General features: G+C 43.9%; 1 protein-coding gene across 2 annotated transcripts in view; it reads right to left on the bottom strand.

The window, feature by feature from the left end:
- Positions 1-17,932, bottom strand: part of FILIP1 (filamin A interacting protein 1) — a 115,709-nt gene that overhangs the window by 18,961 nt on the left and 78,816 nt on the right. The window lies entirely within an intron of this gene.

Below are 17,932 nucleotides of genomic sequence, written 5' to 3'. Positions count from 1 at the left end.
GCAGTGAAATTTTATACATGTATAGGTAATAAATACATCAGGTTTTAATTTTTTTACATTTATTTCTCTGTTAGGATGATGTTGGTAAAAGTACATATTATCCCAGCAGGTCAGGTATATCTATTCACCAATCCATTTATACCAAACTTGTTTTATGAGGTGGATTCCTCCTTATATCTTGTATGCACAAAAATGTGTAAAATAAGATAAAAAATGAAAACTAATTGCTATATGCAGCCATACATAAATGGATCAATCCTGGATAGAAATAAACCAGCAGGACAGAACATTATATTAGCACACAAATTATAACCATCTGGGCATCACAGGCATAAGAAATGAGCAGGAAGATAAATTTCCCAGCACAGCAACTATTATGTTAACAAGTTTCTTCTTCCAGGCACATTTCCATTTACAGTAGTAGATTTTGTGGACTGCAAGGGTCAGACTAATCAAGCCTTTGGATACAGCTAACCTCAGCTGGAAAATGCTCTTCTTTATATTGTCTGTAAAGCTGTATTTCCAAACAACATAAAAGCTAGCGATACACAAATTAAGTGTATCCTCAGAAAGATAATGAAGACCTACATTTTCCAGCCTTACCCATGCAACATTTCAATGGAGAAATCATTAGTAATGTAAGTATTTTATATCTGTGATTCATATTCAGGGTACGTTGACATCAGCACAGCAAGTGCCTGCACATCTTGTAAGCACAGATTTATGAGGATGGTGATCCTCAACTAACAGAGAGGTACAGATAGCACAGGGATATATTCCCTACTAATGTAAGAGCCTTATTGTAAAAGCAGCAACATGACTTAGAAAAGAAGATACAGGTATTCTGTGAAGATGACACTGAATTTACTGTGAAATGACCTGTTTTTCAAATCACTGTCAAAGTACCTGCAACTCCCATGTGCCCTATCAACACACGCGTGATGATTCAAATCCACTTGCTTTGCTTACCCTATGTCTGAAGCTTTTCACTTTCTTTGAGACACACAGTGAAGTGATAATAGCAGAGCAATTTACCACCTGTTAACTAACTTGCAATAACTGGAACATCCATACCCTAGCAAAGATCGACTTTCCTGAGTATTTTTATCTTAAATGCTGGGCTGTAGATGGCAGTGGGTGAAGTACAGATATACGTTCCCCTCTGCTGCCCCAGGAATGAAGTCCTGCAGAGAGCTCCGAGGCACAATGCTGTACACAAAGGATGTCGCCCGGAGCCCTCACCTGAACTCTAAACTCATAACAACAGCCATATTAACTTGGTCCTCCAGCAACTGTTAATGTTTCACTCCTTGTTCTTCGGGGACCAGAACGAACAGGAACTGGTAAGAAAAGCTATAAGAAAAGAGAAGGAAGTCAGAAAGCAGAACACAGGATGCAGTAGGTAGGGAAAGAGAAGGCTGAAGAATACATTTGAAAACAAGAGTCGGATAGGATGTGGGAGTAAGAGAATAGTGGGAACCAGCAGGAGAGGGAAAAACAAACAAACCTTACAGCCAACCTTGCTGGGTCACAGATTATTCTAAAAAAAATCTCTTTAGTTTTGGCAGCTCTTTGGAAGGGACTGAAAAGGCGTGCTGGTGGATGCCTCATTGTGGGTCAAGTTAGAATGTCAAAAGGTAAAAAAAGACCCGCTGCCACTCACAAAGCACGCACTTTTCACACTGAAGAAGGAACTTGATTAGCATGCAATATATTCCCTGGCTGCTCTGTCACAATGCTTTATGCAAAAGTTTCTGCCAAGAACTCTCCCTTGTCTCCCCCAGGCTACATTTTTAAAGAAATAGTATGCATCCTTCCACAAAATATTATCTGCCATGACAGAACAACGTGCCCTAACCTGGTGGCGCTCTAAACGACCCATCTCACAAAGTCATGAACATATATATGACAACATGAGATCTTAAAAACAGAGAATGCTTCCAGCCTCCCTTCCAGTCCCACAGGAAAATTTTAAGGTGACCCCTATAAATTAAAAAGACAGAAGACAGCATTTTGTTTTCTTTTTAACAATCTTGCCACTTGAAAGCCTATCTGGAGATGCTCAGAAAACTGCCTATGACTTTGAATTCCTAGGCTGTTCATAAAGGGCACCTGTGATTTTCACCCAGCAGTTGCTACAGGCAGTACACACCAGCCAGGCTGCTAAGCAGAGTGCAAAACAATTGACTAGCCCCAGGATTACCTGAGAGTCTACTGGGGAATACTGCTGAGAAAGCCCCTCACTGAAAAAAACCCAAATACCTGTTAAACTAAGACAAAGAAATGCCAGGGATGAGACTGAGCAACAGGAGAAGAAAGCACATTAGTACTGTCACTGCCTTGCTGTACCTAGCAGGAGAGTTAACAGTGGGGAATAACCGTCCTGACTCCTCTGGGAATAGCAAAAATAAAGCACTGTAACTGCCAGTACGGCCAGGTGAATTTGCTAACTTGTATGTGCTGAACAAGGTAGGAAGCACCATGCAGCATTTTATCCTGCCTCAGCTTTTACACGGTGAAACTAGACTGCCTAAGATTTGACAAGTGAACTTTCACAGAAGATACTTGACAATACTTCTGTTTTCCACATCCATGGAAACTGCTTCTAAAAGCTGGTTCCGCAAGGGATGGATGGGAAAGCAGCATCCAAATCTGTGCAGTTGCCAAAGTAATAAAAAAAATCTACACCTTTTTGGTGTTACTTCTAAAAGAAAGCTGAGTTTAAGTTTGCTCCTGCTTTTCTATCTTCTGTACAACCCTCATACCGCAGTGGCTAAACTGGAATTGCAGCAGGACTGCAAGGTGATGTTGTCCCCTCTTGACCCTTACAACTGATTTATTACCAGGCTTCTCATCTGACTGCTGCTGCTAACATTTGCTAAGTAACGCAGACCTGTGTGAGCTCCAATGCAATGCTAAAAGCACCTCAGAGACTCACAGCACGTGTGTCTTCAATGTGTTATCCAGAGCAACTGCACTCTGGATTGTCAAGAGGTTGAAAGCACCTGCGTTCAGGGTCAAAATAAGCAAAAGGGAAAAGAAAAAACCCAAAACCTTTAATAATGAAATGTGGGGCTAGATACAGCTGGAACACTGACAAGCCAACAGTTTGGTATCCCCAGTCCAGTCCCTGTATTTGCTGTCTTGGTTTGCGTTTTTTTAGAGATGAGGAGAAGTATTTGGATAAAATTGGATAATCTGCATTCATCAGTAAGGATCTCGGGGGCTCAGCATCTGGACCACGGCAGTGAAGCAGGCAGATCTGCTCAAGTTCCCTGGGGAGAAGGGGACCGTATCACCTGCTCCTCTGTGGACAGCACTGCTGAGGTCTGTGCAGCACCTCTTTTCCCCACAGCTTACCACATGCTTCATGTCCAAACATGCAGCCCGAGTCATTCCCTGAATACGTGGTCTTCTGCTACCATGAGGATCCAGGTGGTCTCTCCCTCTCCTTGCTATCTGTCCTCCCCACAGTATTTGAAGAACAGGTGCCCTACAGCTGTCCAGTGCTCAAGACGATCACGCTCCCCCTTGCAGTATATTGGATAAATAAAATAGCAAACCTTTAGGTATGACTATGTGCAAACTGTTAACTGCCTCAGTTAAAAACAAACACCCCAGGACAATGCTGTTCCCCGATTCGGTACCACACAGGAAGATGCCTGACTGGCACGGGGCAGGACGCTGGACTACAAAAGCTACTGGTGCAACCTTGCGTGGTCCCTGCTGCATCAGGGAGCTGCACCTCCTGCATCCCTCCACAGATCGCAGCGTTAGCTGTTCACAGCCACACCGGGCGGCGCTAGGGCAGCAGGGGGAGGTGTGTGGGCGGTCATGCTGGGGAGTTAGGAGCACAAAGACTTCCAACGACCAATCTCAGCTTGCAGAGTGGGCAGACACCGGAGTGGAGGAAGAGCAACTACAGACTCAGTTTTAACCTCCTTCATGAATGGTGTGCTGGAAGTAGCCAGCGAGGAGGAGTGGATGGGCCGTAACCAAGCCCTCCCTGTCCTCCTTCCTTCGGGTTTGGTGCTGAAGCGTTTCATTGCACAAGGTCTTTTTGCTTCCCCTTCCCTCCTCCAAGCTTTAGATTGATGATCAGAAGCAAAACGGGACGCTGATAGCTGCTGAACCCTACCCCTCCAGAGATGTGCCTTCATTTCTTTTATTGTGCTTTGTCCTACCAGTTCTGAGTGCCTTGCTCAGGCTGGGGCTAATCATTCCTTCAGGTCTGGATGGCAATTTTTCCTTAAAGCAAACCCGACCAATACTATACTTTCCCCCTGCCCTCCCACCTCAGCTACACACCAACTGCCACGAAGTCCAGTTATTGTGCCAATGCATTTGTAAGAGACAGTTCTGGGTTACGACATAAACACAGTTTGTAAAACAGCACATTGGGTATGTTGGGAAGAGGTGTCCAACATAGACATGGCTTTGGTCTGCTGCAAGCGAGTGCCTGAGCCTGCCCTGAAGCAGAGGTGGCAGAGGACATGGATGGCTGTATCTCCTCCTTCCAATGAGAAATGCAGAGTGGCTGAAGGACTTCTTGCTGGAGTCTTCTGGTTAGCCATCAGGGTGGTTTAACATTCTCTTTAAGGCTGATCAATTCATTGAATCAATGAAGCTACAAACTTCACTTAACCACATACATTGTTTTCCCTGTTTTATTTCTGCATGTGTGAAGTTCAGTCGCTGAGATGCAAAGGAGGAACCCCACAGCACCATTTTCACTGTGCCTCTTCTGAGACCAGAGCAAGACTTCAACATGAATTATAACTTACAGCTGGAGAATAATGTTTTGGTGTTTTTGAAAGACATTGCAATAGTTTCATACCAGAAGAGCTCTGATGGGCATTACTGGATTTTAGATGGGATTTATTTTATTTGTAAATGGTAAAAGCAGTAGCAGCAGCATGACCTTAGCTAAAATCAAGCATTAGTTCTTGTCTACATTTGCAAAAGAAATTACAAATAGTGGTCAGCAGACATTTTCTTGCCTTCTGAAGGATCATAAACTGCATGACTACATTTGAAATACAATAAATGTAGCAAACTAGTAACTATAAAAACCGTGCTTAGCACTGATAGCTTATAGAAGTCATTCTCCAAAGAAAATATGAAGAAGTTTCAGTTGTCAGGGGAAAGATGCTCAGTGATTTCCAAAAACCTACCTCTCCCCTCAAAAAAGCATTCACTTCAGAATGTTTTAAACAGAGCATGAAAAAGTGAAAAGCTCCCAAAGCATTTATTGAAAATTATACCAGTGGTTGCATTGCCCTTTCCATTTCTACTTCCATCAAGATGAGAAAACATCACAAATGCTCATGCCACCTTTTCCATCTCTAGCATAGAAGTGGGCACTCACGTACATGAGGAAACCCTGGTAAGGCAGGGCAAGCCAGAGGATGACCTGAAGGGACACGAGCTGCCCCTGCAGTTTGCGTACATGAAGCTCATTTCAGTTGTGTTGTCCTGGTTTAGCTCCCTGCTTTGCAAACAGAGTAAGCCAACCTTCCCATGGTGTCTCCCAGTGTTTAATGAAGCGCTTAGAGGAGGGGCTAATGTGGAGGGCAATCTGGAGAGAGGTGGAGAGCTATTTCCCCTGATATCAAGACAGGGGCAGCAGGAGGAACAGCAGGTAGAAGGAAGAGGATGGGAAGGAGGGAAGCAGGTAAGGTCTCTGGCGGACCTTTTAATCGAGTTCATACACAGCCTGGAGGTCCACAGAGCTCCTCACTGCTGTTCTAGCACAAAGCCATCTCAGATGTACTGGTCCTGTAGCACCCAGTAGTTTTGCCATTTAAATTCCAAAAAGTTTGTTGTGATGGGACGTAATGACTTCTATCCTATTTTGCGGATGGCCAGTAAGCGGGGGTTAAGAGAAGCACATTAAGGAGGACTTGGTCACTCTAAGGATGAGCTGACTGATGGCTGATGAAGGCTGCTTCATCCCCAAAGGGCCAACAGCATTTCTGCCACTCACGCAGCAATCCCAAGGACTCACTGGGAAAGCAAATGCCTTCGCAAGCTTGTCTTTCCTCTTCAACCCTAAAGAGTTTGCATATCAGAGCTAGAGAGACTGGACAACTTCCTAGCAGTAGCTAGAAAGCTGCTGCCCATTAAGTGATTTGAGAGGCTGCTCGCTAGAATCCCGGGACAATGAAAACCAGCAAGAAGTGGTTTAATTTAATAAAGGAGTTCCCTCTTCATTTTTTTTCCTGTTTAATGTACAACAGCTGATTCTGAAGATTATTTCTACAGCCACTAGGAAATCCTCCCCATGTCAGGACTATTTCTGAGTGCCTCCGTGTTTGGGGCCAGGCTGAGATACCCAGAGGCTGAGTTTCAGTGATTCTGAGCACTTAAAATTTCAGCTAAAATCAAAGAGAGCCAAAAGGTGGTCAGGCTCTCTAGGAAGCAAAACAATCGGGCCTAACATTCAAGTTGGGCAATTCAATATTAGGTAACACTTTCAAATCATCAGCTTCAGTCCTTCCCTCATATCCATCTCAGATGAGAGAAGAAAGATGTAAATGAGATCAGATCCCATGGCATGAAAAAGAATAAAGCACATCTGTGTTACTTTCTCCTTTCTATCCATTAAACTTTAAAGCCAAGGAACAGAGACAAATGTTTGAATGACCTTGCTACAGAACTTCCTGAGTTGCTGTTCAGTTTATCACAGGGTCAACTCTGAAAACAAACACAAACTTGTAAAGAAATAGTTATCAGTTCTAGTGACTCTAAAGACAAATTTTTGTGGCTACTATACAAAGGTAAAGCATTAAAAACCTGCATATTTTTCATTGCTGAATTAACTTTTGAGAAGTGACTGTATCAAATTATATCAAAAGCAAATTAATAATCTTGCTACTTCAAAACTACGTGATAGTTCCCAAATTATACTGTAGAAAACATTTTCTTTACTTAGGAGGACACGTTGCTTGTCTTCTACCACAATTTTTCCTCCTCTTTTTGTTTCTACCACTGATTTCATAAAAATTAAAATCCAGTTTGCTGAAATACTTCATTTGTGTTGAAACTGTCTTACTCCAACTCAACAGTGAGTTAGGGCAGTATTTTGGAATAAGAACACAATCTAGTAAGATTCAGTGTCCCACCACCTTTCCAGCACCTTGTTCCCGTAAGAAAAGCACCAAAGATCTTTAAGAACAAAACACGACCAAAAGCGGTTCAGGCTATCAAACAGGCACTTTTTTCCAGCTCCCCCCCCCAGTTAAGATATCCACATCAATTTCGCAGGTCAGAGGATGGGAAGGGGGATGAGCAGAAAGCACGCAAACAGCATCTGTGAGAAAAGGAAGCAGCGGCGCTCAGCTGAGAGATGAAATTTGCCAAACCTGTCTCCGAGCTGCGGTTATCCTTCCCTGACCCCTCCGTGCGCTGTCCGGGCGAGGAAGCCCCGCCGCACAGCCCCACCAGGTGCACCTCCCCGGGCTCCAGCCAGATGTTAAAAGCAGCGCCCTTCTGCCCCGTCCAGCCCGGCTGGAGCCGGAGCCGGAGCCGCGGCGGCGGGAGCGGGGCTGCCCCGGAGCATCCCGCCCCCCCGCAGGCAGCCCCCGCTCCAGCCTCCCGCCGGCGCCTACGCGTATGCCCGGTGCGTTCAGTTAGCCAGCGAAGTGCGCATGTACAAGAACAATTAGCTCTGCTCAAATAAAAAAATAAAAAAAATCGGAATTATCTTACCTTATAATTAGATTTTTTTTTTTTTAAAGCAACCAAAAAATATTTAAAACAGGGAAAATTTTGCAGCACGGCTCGCCCCGCGGCGGCTCAGCCCCTCCGCCGGCGGGAGGGAAGGCGCCTGACGCCGCTGCCGAGCCCCCCGCGCCCGGCGAGGCGGCGGCGGGGCCGGGGCCGAGCGGGGGGGCCGGGGCCGGGGCCGGGGCCGGGCGGCGGGGCCGGGGCGGCGGCGCGGCATCGTGCGCTCTCCCGGGGCAGGGGGAAGGGGTGGAGCCGCCGCGGCGGGGCAGGAGGGGTGGAGGGGCTTCACCGCGTTGGTGGCCGGCAGCTGCCAGCGCTTCCTCTTAGCACCGCTTTCCCGGAGTTTATTATTGACAGCCCCCTCCGGGCTCACAGTTTATAGATTAACGATTAAGAAATAATAATTCGATGGCAGAGAAGCCTTATGAATTGCTTTCGGTTAACTGAACTAGGATGCACAAAAGCGATGCTTCCCAGTCCGAGCTGCCAATTCGTTCCTCTGACTCAAGAAAAGTTCCTGTTGCTCGTCTCTGGTCTTCCTGCAGTTTGAAGTGGCGGTACGACTGTTGGTAAGCGCTGGCTGATCTTAAGGTCAGTTGATAAAGGCATGAATGCATGAAGAAAATCCCCTGTGGATTTAATATACATGCATATTTGGTTTTGAAAATTCATGCACGGTAGCAAGGCTAACTGAGAGTCTGCTGAGGTCTGAAAAGCACCATTCTGCAAGCTCCCTGCATTAAAGAAGTCCTACATCAGCCCTTTTGTTCCCAAACCAACATAAACGAATTTGAGGATTCCTTCTGTTTGCCTAATGATTCCCTAGGCTGTCTACAGTCAACTTTCCAGTCTTTACCAGGGGAACTAGAAACCACTCTTCCCTTTCCCTTCTCCTTCCCTTTCTCCTTCTTCACCTTTTCTTCCCTCTTCCCCTTCCCGTTCACCTTCCTCTTTCCTTAAGAAGTTTGTAATATCCAAAAACACTGAAAGCATATCATGTCAAATATTATTATCCACAAAAATGGACCAGTGTGTGTTTACATTTTTGAGAAACTCTAATTTTGTGTTCTTTCATTATTTTTCCTTAGGACCCTTGCCTCATTCAGCATACAAGCTGGACAGTGCTCATTTGAAAAGCAGGTGCTTAATGATGGTTTTTATGCTCTTTATTCAAGGCCCTGTTTACTACACACTCCTCAGCCTCTGCTGAGAACAGAATTATTAATTTCTGGGTAGGAGATAGAAGCACAAAGGGAGTAGGGTGTTGGTTGGGACACTTGCTCTGGGGTACGTGGGACGTGGTTTTCAGACTGCTGCAGGGTGGGTGCTGTGTGTGCTCAGATCGCAGCCCTGTTTGCCTCCAGCCCAGGACTGGATGCTCCAGACTCCTGCCCAGATCTCCAACAAGCTCCCCAAAATCAGAATCATAGAATCATAGAATCATAGAATCATTAAGGTTGGAAAAGACCCTTAAGATCATCGAGTCCAACCATTAACCTAGCACTGCCAAGTCCAACACTAAACCATGTCCTCGAGCACCACGTTTACCCTTCTTTTAAATACCTCCAGGGATGGGGACTCAACCACTTCCCTGGGCAGCCTGTTCCAATGCCTGACTACCCTTTCGGTGAAGAAGTTTTTTCTAATATCCAACCTAAACTTCCCCTGGCGCAGCTTGAGGCCATTTCCTCTTGTCCTTTTGCTTGTTACTTGGGAGAAGAGACCAACCCCCACCTCGCTACAGCCTCCTTTCAGGTAGTTGTAGAGAGCAATAAGGTCTCCCCTCAGCCTTCTCTTCTTCAGACTAAACAACCCCAGCTCCCTCAGCCACTCCTCATAAGGCTTGTACTCTAGACCCTTCACCAACTTCATTGCCCTTCTTTGGCCACGCTCCGGCACCTCGATGTCCTTATTGTAGTGAGGGGCCCAAAACTGAACACAGTACTCGAGGTGCGGCCTCACCAGTGCCGAATCAGTCTTAGAGGGAAAAACGTTCACAACCCATGGAAATTAGCTTCACATGACTTAACTAGCGCCATGTAGGAAATCCGTCACAGAAACTCAACAGGGGTAGAGTCACATTTTCCAGGGAAACATATACCAGCCTTAATCATTCTCTCCCTTTTTATATTCCCCTACCTCATTTACTAAATACTTTCCAAAAGATGAAGTTGGGGTCCTACAGAAAAATCATTGCCTCCTGCGTGCAAAGCTGATGCATCTCAATATGCTTCTATTTTTCCAGTGTCAGAGGAAAGGTTTCTGTACAAAACTTGTGTTTGATTGTGCAATTACAAATGATCACATGCATCGAGTGGACAAATGTTCTGTGTAATCTACTTACGGTGTCCTTTGCAATCCTAATAACTGTTCTGGTAGAGCTACATATTCTTTAAAAAAAGGAAATTGCACACACAATGGCAAACAATAAAATGGATATCTACCATTGAAATTTAATGATGTGGCATTATATTGGCACTTAGGGACATCGTCAGATGAGTTTAGATCTTTAGACTGCCTGCATAAAAGTCTGCCCTCTGAGTTAACAAAATAATTGGTAGCAAGTTGTCAGCCTCGAGGCAGTTTGATACTAGAAAGGCACAGAGCACTTTGCAAGCAAGTTTCAAAACTATCTGCTGACAGACAGGTTTGACTGTGATCAGCAGCTGAGAGCAAGGCTCTGCCCTGCCAGCGCCGCTGGCTCTGCAGGAGGATATCTGGTCATGCACCCTGTCCTGGCTGGCTCTGGGCTCTGAGCTTGTTGCACAGCTTGTCCCAGTCCTGCTGCACCCACCATTCAGCCCCAGGCTCCTCCTCACCTCTGCACTCTATTTCTAACCCCCACCTCTCCCAAATCCACAACCCTCCTAGATGTTCCCTTGTATCTGCTCTGGCTCTTCTTTCATCCATGATGCCACACTTGGCCCAGGCTGGAACTGCAAGTGACACATCTTCCCTCATCTGCGTTTTCATGGTCTCAGCTCAGAGCAGAAATTTCAGGGACGTCAAGAGGATCCTAATATTTATATTAGGAACGCAGCTGTGAGTTTATAGCAGTCAGCTTTGTACAGATGTGACGTGAAGAATGGAGGGGACACTGGGGGTCAAGGCCAGAAGGGATCACCCGTCTCATGAAGTCCGACCACTCACAGCAGCCATGCAGTGGACTCCTGGCCACATCAGAGACCTCAAGGGATTACCACTACCCGTCACAAATTTGGCAGCGAAAAAACAGCACCTAGAGCTATAATGTGCCACAAGAAGACCAGAGGGTGACTGAGGGCATTGCCAGTGTCCCTACCTGGCAAGGGATGTGTTAAAGGGAACGCCCAGAGGATGCCACAGAGCCTGACCCAGTTTAAGCCATGGCCTCTTGCCCTGGTGCAAGCAAAGTCATCAGGAAAGGCGTGGTGTCCTCCAGAGGGTGCTGCATCATAAAACCACGGAAAGGTTGAGGTTGGAAAGGACCTTGGAGATGTCTAGTCCAGCCCCCGGCAGGTCCAGTTAGAGCAGGTTGCACAGGGCCTGCTCTACTTGAGTCTTAGCCACCTTCAAGGACAGAGACATCACAACCTCTCTGGGCAACCTGTTCCAGGGCCTGACCAACCTCATCTTGAAAAAAATCTAAATTAGGCTGGATCAGTAATACAAGGCGACATATACCACATACACTGCCTCCTGATAGTCACCAGCGGCACCTGTGACCACCAGTGATCCCCAGAGGGGACTTATTCCAGGCTGCCAGCTCCCTCAGCTTACTCTGCAACTTAGAAATAAAAGCACAGGGAACGTGATATAGAGTTACTGAAGTTGTTTAGATGTGAGCCAACTGGCTGCAAGACTTGTTAGAGAAAGTGCAGTATGGTAGTGGTGAGCCTACATACCCTGCGCTAACTGAGATATATCTGTACCACCACCAGACTTCATAATTAAAGTGAGCTCCATCACCAGTCCAGCTACTCCTGGTACCCACCACTACCAGAATGATAGAGGACATCATATAGGATGTCATAGCTAAGGTCAAACGGGCCTTTAACCTTTACAACCTTTGTTTTACTGCATAAGAATCAAATTATGTGTATATATAAGAATATAAAGGTACTCCATATATTGTTATTTCTCAAGAGTACCTTCACTTTTAAGTCACATCAAAGGCTGGGAAAATCTAACTTGCTCCCCAGAATTTCATGAATCTTTTTGTTTATGCTTTCATTGGGATGAAGTAGTCCAAGAAACGCATTCCTGAGTAAAGCAGCACTTGCAACATTGTGAGACCAGATAAGAAAAACACCAAGAAATAAAAGCAGGAGAGGGAATAGATAGGAATCCCAAATTCAAACTCACCTCTGAAAGTCAGAAATTGTACTGTGCATCTGGCACAGTTGTCTGCTATAGAGGAGAGTAACTGGGAAGCAAATGATGGAATTGGTTTAACTATTTAATGATGTGCTAATGGACTACACATTTCTTTGGTAAGTTGCTGTCTTTAAAAATTGACTAAACTCTGCACAGCAATGGATTCGTCTTGTGGATCTTAGAGACTTGTAACAAATGATTGCCTGATTATAAAATTCTCTGTAAACAGGGCTTTGTAACCTTTCCAGCAGACCGCCCTGCTCTCTGTTGGCTCTTTATCTTCAGTGCAGAAACATATGTAACATTTACAGTGAAGGCAGCACTTGCAACTCTCTCCAAGTTCTCTAACTTGTTATGAAAAACCCAAATATTTCTGTTTGTGCAAAACAAAACTTCTCCTAAAATTGTGTTTACTTACATACATGAAAAAGTACACTGTGTTGCTTGCCAGACTTAATTTTTTCGTTCATAAAACCTTCAAAGCAGTGAAAATCTTCCATCATTATTTTGTTGGGTTATTTTTCCCTTCCTTTGGTAAGTCAAACTCATTTGGTAAATCAGAGCTGTCCTCCACTTTCTACTCAGCCAGTTGCCTACTTTGAGTGTAACAGATATTAATGAATTCAGTGGCACCTTGACAGAACATGAAAACTTTGAATATTGAGGGAAGGGAGAGGCTGATTTTAATTTGCTGCCGAAGATATACTGAACTGAACAAGGTGATCCATTGGGCCTTTTGGAGACAAATAAATAATGAAGATAAATACAGTAAATTCTTGAAACATGACTTTGTAGGAAAAGCCTGAGAAAAAGACTTGAAGTTGGACCTTGTGCTGTTATATCTCAGGCAATACATTTTATATGGCATACGTCATGCACACTAAAAAACTTCATTTGGTGAGCTGCACTGACAACTGGCTTTGTTCACCTTTGTTCTTATTTAAAACAGGTTGTTCCATGCAGCTGTTAAAGAAACTGTGTGCACACACACACGCACACACATTTGCACACAGGCTTTTTTATTGCTCCTCAGATCTTTCTAAATAAGTCATGCTGCCTAGTTTTAAAATTCTTTTTGCAGCATGAAAATTGCCCTATGTTAGGATCTGCTGCCTTTTATGGAAGCATGATTCAAAAGTTTAACAAAAGCATTTGTGGCTTTGCTTTCCTTTTCCACTTTTTTTTTTCCCCTTCTGGTTTTCTGCTTTCTCAACACTTGTGTGTATCCTTTTGATACCTGGGAAAGTTCAGTATCTCTAATACTGGTGGGACTCCCTGAAGTAAAAGTGATTACGGCTGAAGTAGGACACGTCTACATCAAGGATACTGGTTTATAGTATGACTTGATCATTATTTTGTGAATAAGCACCAAGAGTGTCATAGAAGCAGGCTGTGGCTCTTTGACCAGAGCATCTCTGGAGTCAGGGGAAGAGGTGTCCAGGACCTCAGAGAAGTGCACATGGCAGGATGGTTCTTTGCTGCCTCCTGTGGACCTGCCATTTTTAGCATTGGCTGCTTCACATATCTGTGCTTTATCAGAGCACTCCACTAATGCAATCTTTACCTGCTCTGGTCTCCACCCTTGTTCTTCTAAATGACTCACTTTTGATGTGCTAGGTGTTCATAAGGAAAAGTGACATGGAGGAGTGAGTTTGAGGCTTTGAGAGCAGGGAGAGCCGTGGCTGTTCTCAGCTTACCAGGCAAGACTTAGACTTTTGGCAGTGTCTTGACTTCTTTTGCTCAAGCTGAGTCTGGGACATGAATTAAGCCTGGCTGATTTTCACCTGTGTGTTATTTTTGTTCTGTTGGCAGCTGGCTCTCTCTTGTTGCCCCTTCTGCTGCCTCCCCCTCACCTGACTTCTATGAGAGTGGGTTTCTAGAACAGAAATACTCCATCTAGAGATAAGGGTCACATTTTTAAGCGTGACAATAAGTAACTCATGAAGAACAGTGGTAAATATTCCCTTACTGGAAACTGAAAATCAAGGCAGAATTACTTTTTTCCCTAAAGTGTATCATCTGTTGGTGCAAGCAAGTTCTGGGAAGTCCCAGTGTCTGTGCTATACTGCATCAAGCCACATCGTCAATATGATGCCTTCTGCTCCATTTTTGCTGTATTTTTCTTTATATGTCTTCTGCTTGCAGCTCAGTCTCTCTTCCATCTTCATCTCTTCACCATCTTTCTCCCCTCTGTCACTCACCTAGAAGGCTCTGCAGGGCTCTACTTTCGCCAACAGCTAGTTCCCCTCACCACTCCCTCTGTTCTCATTAATCTCCTAATTCAGATTCACTTCCCATATTCTTTACCTTGTGGCTGCCATCCCCTGCCCTAAACCTGCCTCTTCGCTATTCCTCATCCTTCACCTTCCAGTTCCATCAGTTCAGTTCTTGCCCCGTTGCTCTAACTCCTGCTGACCTTTTCTGGACTTCCTTTTCTTTTGTGCTTCTTCTCACAGACGTCTCCTCAAAGCAGGGTGATCCAGTGACTGACTGGGACTAAAAGGCACCTGAGCACTAGACCTAAAACTAAAGGTTGTCCATCTCACTGCTTCCCATTTGATATGCCACTGAAATAATGTATTTGATAGAATGAATAAAACAAGTGGGCAGGAAAAACGAGAGAAAACAGGCTCCAAAGAATTGCTTCTTTGTCTTAGAATCAAGCAACCCAAGTGATAGTGTCCAGAATGACCATGACAGGATCTCAAGCATGGGAAAGTGTTTAAAAAAAAAAGTGAAGAGGTTTAAAATCTGGATTTAGGAAGTAGCATCATTTATATAATTGCACACACTGGGCTAGTCAAGCATGGAAAAGCTCACACAGCTGTACAACAGCAATGCAGCTTGAGAGCAAGAGTCCGTTCAAGTGGAGTCAATATAAAAACTCCATCTCCCTCAATGGGGAGGGTCTCAGATTTTCTTAGAAATACAGGCTATGTGTGCACTGGTTTATATCGTATTTGGCCACCTCAGTCACAGCTTGACATAAGGATAAAACAATACACACCTATAAAAGTGGAGAAAAGTAAATAATCTTATGAAGATTCCTTCCTGATTTTTAAACGTGACTTCCTGTGAGCACCATATTCAGTGATTTAGCAAATAATGAATCCTCAGTAAACTTTTCAAATACTGTACAAGAGCAGTCAGTGGCTGCTTTTATGACCTAAAGAGAGACTGATAGATTTTAACAACATCAGCGCTGAGTAATCCTGGCTGTCACACCACATCCTAATATGCTGTGTCCCAACTGTCAGTCTGAAGGGCTATGAAGGTATTTCTGTTAATTTTCGTGCCAGGACCCTCAGTTCTTGCCCTGAACACAAAGGAGCACACACCTGCCCACCACATCCATCTCACAACCCTACCTTTGCTAGTGCTTTTTGCCCCTGTGTTCTGGAGGTGCAGCATAAATGGACACCTCCCCCCACTAAAAAAACCCGAAACCAAAACCCACCACAACCTTGAAAAAAAAAAACCAAACAAAAAACCCCGACACCTACACAAAGCTTTTCTACTACCACATCACTAATTACTACAGCTCATGCAATTCTTAGGTTTGCTGCTTGCTTTAGAAGATTTGTGTCTATTGAGAGGCAATTATAGAAGACACTGTCCCCACTGTACACCCCACAGCACTCACCAGGGGCTAGACTCTCCCGAGATCTGAGCCTGCTATTTTAACCTCCTACTTGTACTTGCTTAGAGCATGATCCAAAAAAGACCCGCATAGATTTCTGGAATGCAATTAATGAAGAATGTAAAGAGGGAAAAACAATAAAAAAAAAAAAACAACACACATATAAATCTGAATGTTCATAGCCAGATCTGTATCTTGGTCGCCCAAACTTGCTGTTGCACATCTTTGGAAGTCCCATCACCTTGGCTAAGCTGAACATCATTCTCCACCTGAGGTTATTTGGGCCTCATGAAATACATGTCTTTACACACAGAATGGCGAGGGGCTTGTTCTGAGGACCAGGGAGACACAGGCTGACCACAGCCATCGCACAAGGACGGGAGCCATAGGTGCTTCCATTCAAAGGGAAGCTGCCTCTTGCACCAGCGCCTGCGAGCTGCATTACTTGCCCAGGGAGTGGCATACCTGGTTTTATTTCTCTCCTCAGTCTGAAATAATTTCAGCTTGCACTACCGCTTTCCAAGATGATATCCTGACCACCAGCCTGTTGAGCATTTGGACGGCGAAAGGAAAGGACAGGGAAAACTCATGTACCCAGATGGAAAGCAAGCAAGGAGAAACCAAGCCAGTTTCATATAGTAAGTGTGAATTAGAAGGTGCTCTTCTTGCCTCTGCTTGCCTTAAAATTTCTTTCTACCATGTCTGTGTTGCCCTCTGAATTAACTGCAGGGCTTATGCATCCTGGTCCTGTTGTTTTCTAATCAGGTATTTGGTTGCCAGCTATTGACTTCCACTGAGCACCCTCACTTACAAATCACTGTTATTTTTAAAAATGTTATAATGACATAAGTCCAAATGATGCCTCATGCACAAAGAGAGGCAAAATCAGTTTGGAAAAGCTTACAGCCTCCTTGGTAGAATCAATAGGCAATAATGACCAAAAATAATTCAAAATACAAAGGTGTTATTTGGCTGTAGAAATGATGTAAAAATAATATAGTAATAAATTATTATTATCATAAATAGAAAAGTATATAGAAGTTATATAAAAATATAATCATACAGAAAATAAATATTGTTGATAAGTTATTTTGCTGGAGAGCAAACTCTTATCCAGGAGCTATAACTCCACTCAAGAAACTGCTGTATGTAATACATTTATATATGCATATATATACTTCTACAGGTACATACACACACACACACAATTTTAACATTTTCAGAGTTCCTATCCTGATTCTCATTAATCAAGAAGAGCTCTACTGACTTCAAAGGAATTGCACCAGTGCCAGCTTTGTGCTCATAAAATCCAGTGTCATGTTGGCGTTTTTATGGATTAGTTATTTCGTAAGACCCAAAGAAGCTGGATGCAGAGAGCTGAGTGTGCTAGTGATGGGCACAAAGCAATAGTACCTGCCACCGAAAGCAAGTTGGACCAACAGCACATGGTCTGTCAGGTAAGGACATGAGCCAGTCAAACCAGGACACACTCTTCTCCATCGCAGGATTAGCAGTGCCCACAAAGCGTGAGCTGTGCAACGACTGCAAGTGGCAATGCTCTATCCTCTTCACTACCCACCTGCCTTTCACCAGTATGGACACTGTTTTGCCCCTGCTGTTTTTGGAAACCAGGGTTATATCTCAGCCAGTAATTTGCAAAATGAAAAAATGGTGAAAGCTATGCATCATTTTAAAACAAGTTAAGTCATCTAGGAAAAGTCTGATATTTAAATGATGAAAGAGAATAGATCTATCCCTTTCCAGTTCCTCTGAAAATAAACATTTTAAATGGAACTGTACAGGAACTTTCATCCTGTGATATATATACTTGTCACCAAGAGATACTTTTTCACCTATGACATAATTGCTATCATCAGAAAAGCATTGGTGTCACTCTGCTGTAATTTAGCCTCATTTTCTGCTTGCTTCTTTATCTTTTCTCATTGGGGCATTACACAGTCAGCTACATTACTATTAATCATTCCCTAATATAAGCAACTGGATAACGGAGCTGTGTAATCGATTTTTCAGTTCCAGAGCTGAACCAAAATTTCAATAAGTAATTATCAAATAAAAAAAAAAACCAAAACACCACCACTTTCTTTTTCTCTCTCATTCAAGTGGAAAAAAAGTTTCATGAGGATTTCAGTGAAACATTTGTTCATCTTGAGTAAGTAATTTAATTTCCATCTTTGTCATTTTAAGAAA

The sequence above is a fragment of the Platalea leucorodia genome (assembly GCF_965183815.1).
Source record: "Platalea leucorodia genome assembly, chromosome: 3".
Lineage (NCBI taxonomy): Eukaryota > Metazoa > Chordata > Aves > Pelecaniformes > Threskiornithidae > Platalea > Platalea leucorodia.
Note: the sequence above shows the minus strand (reverse complement) of the source record. Positions and strands in the feature narration are given on the sequence as shown.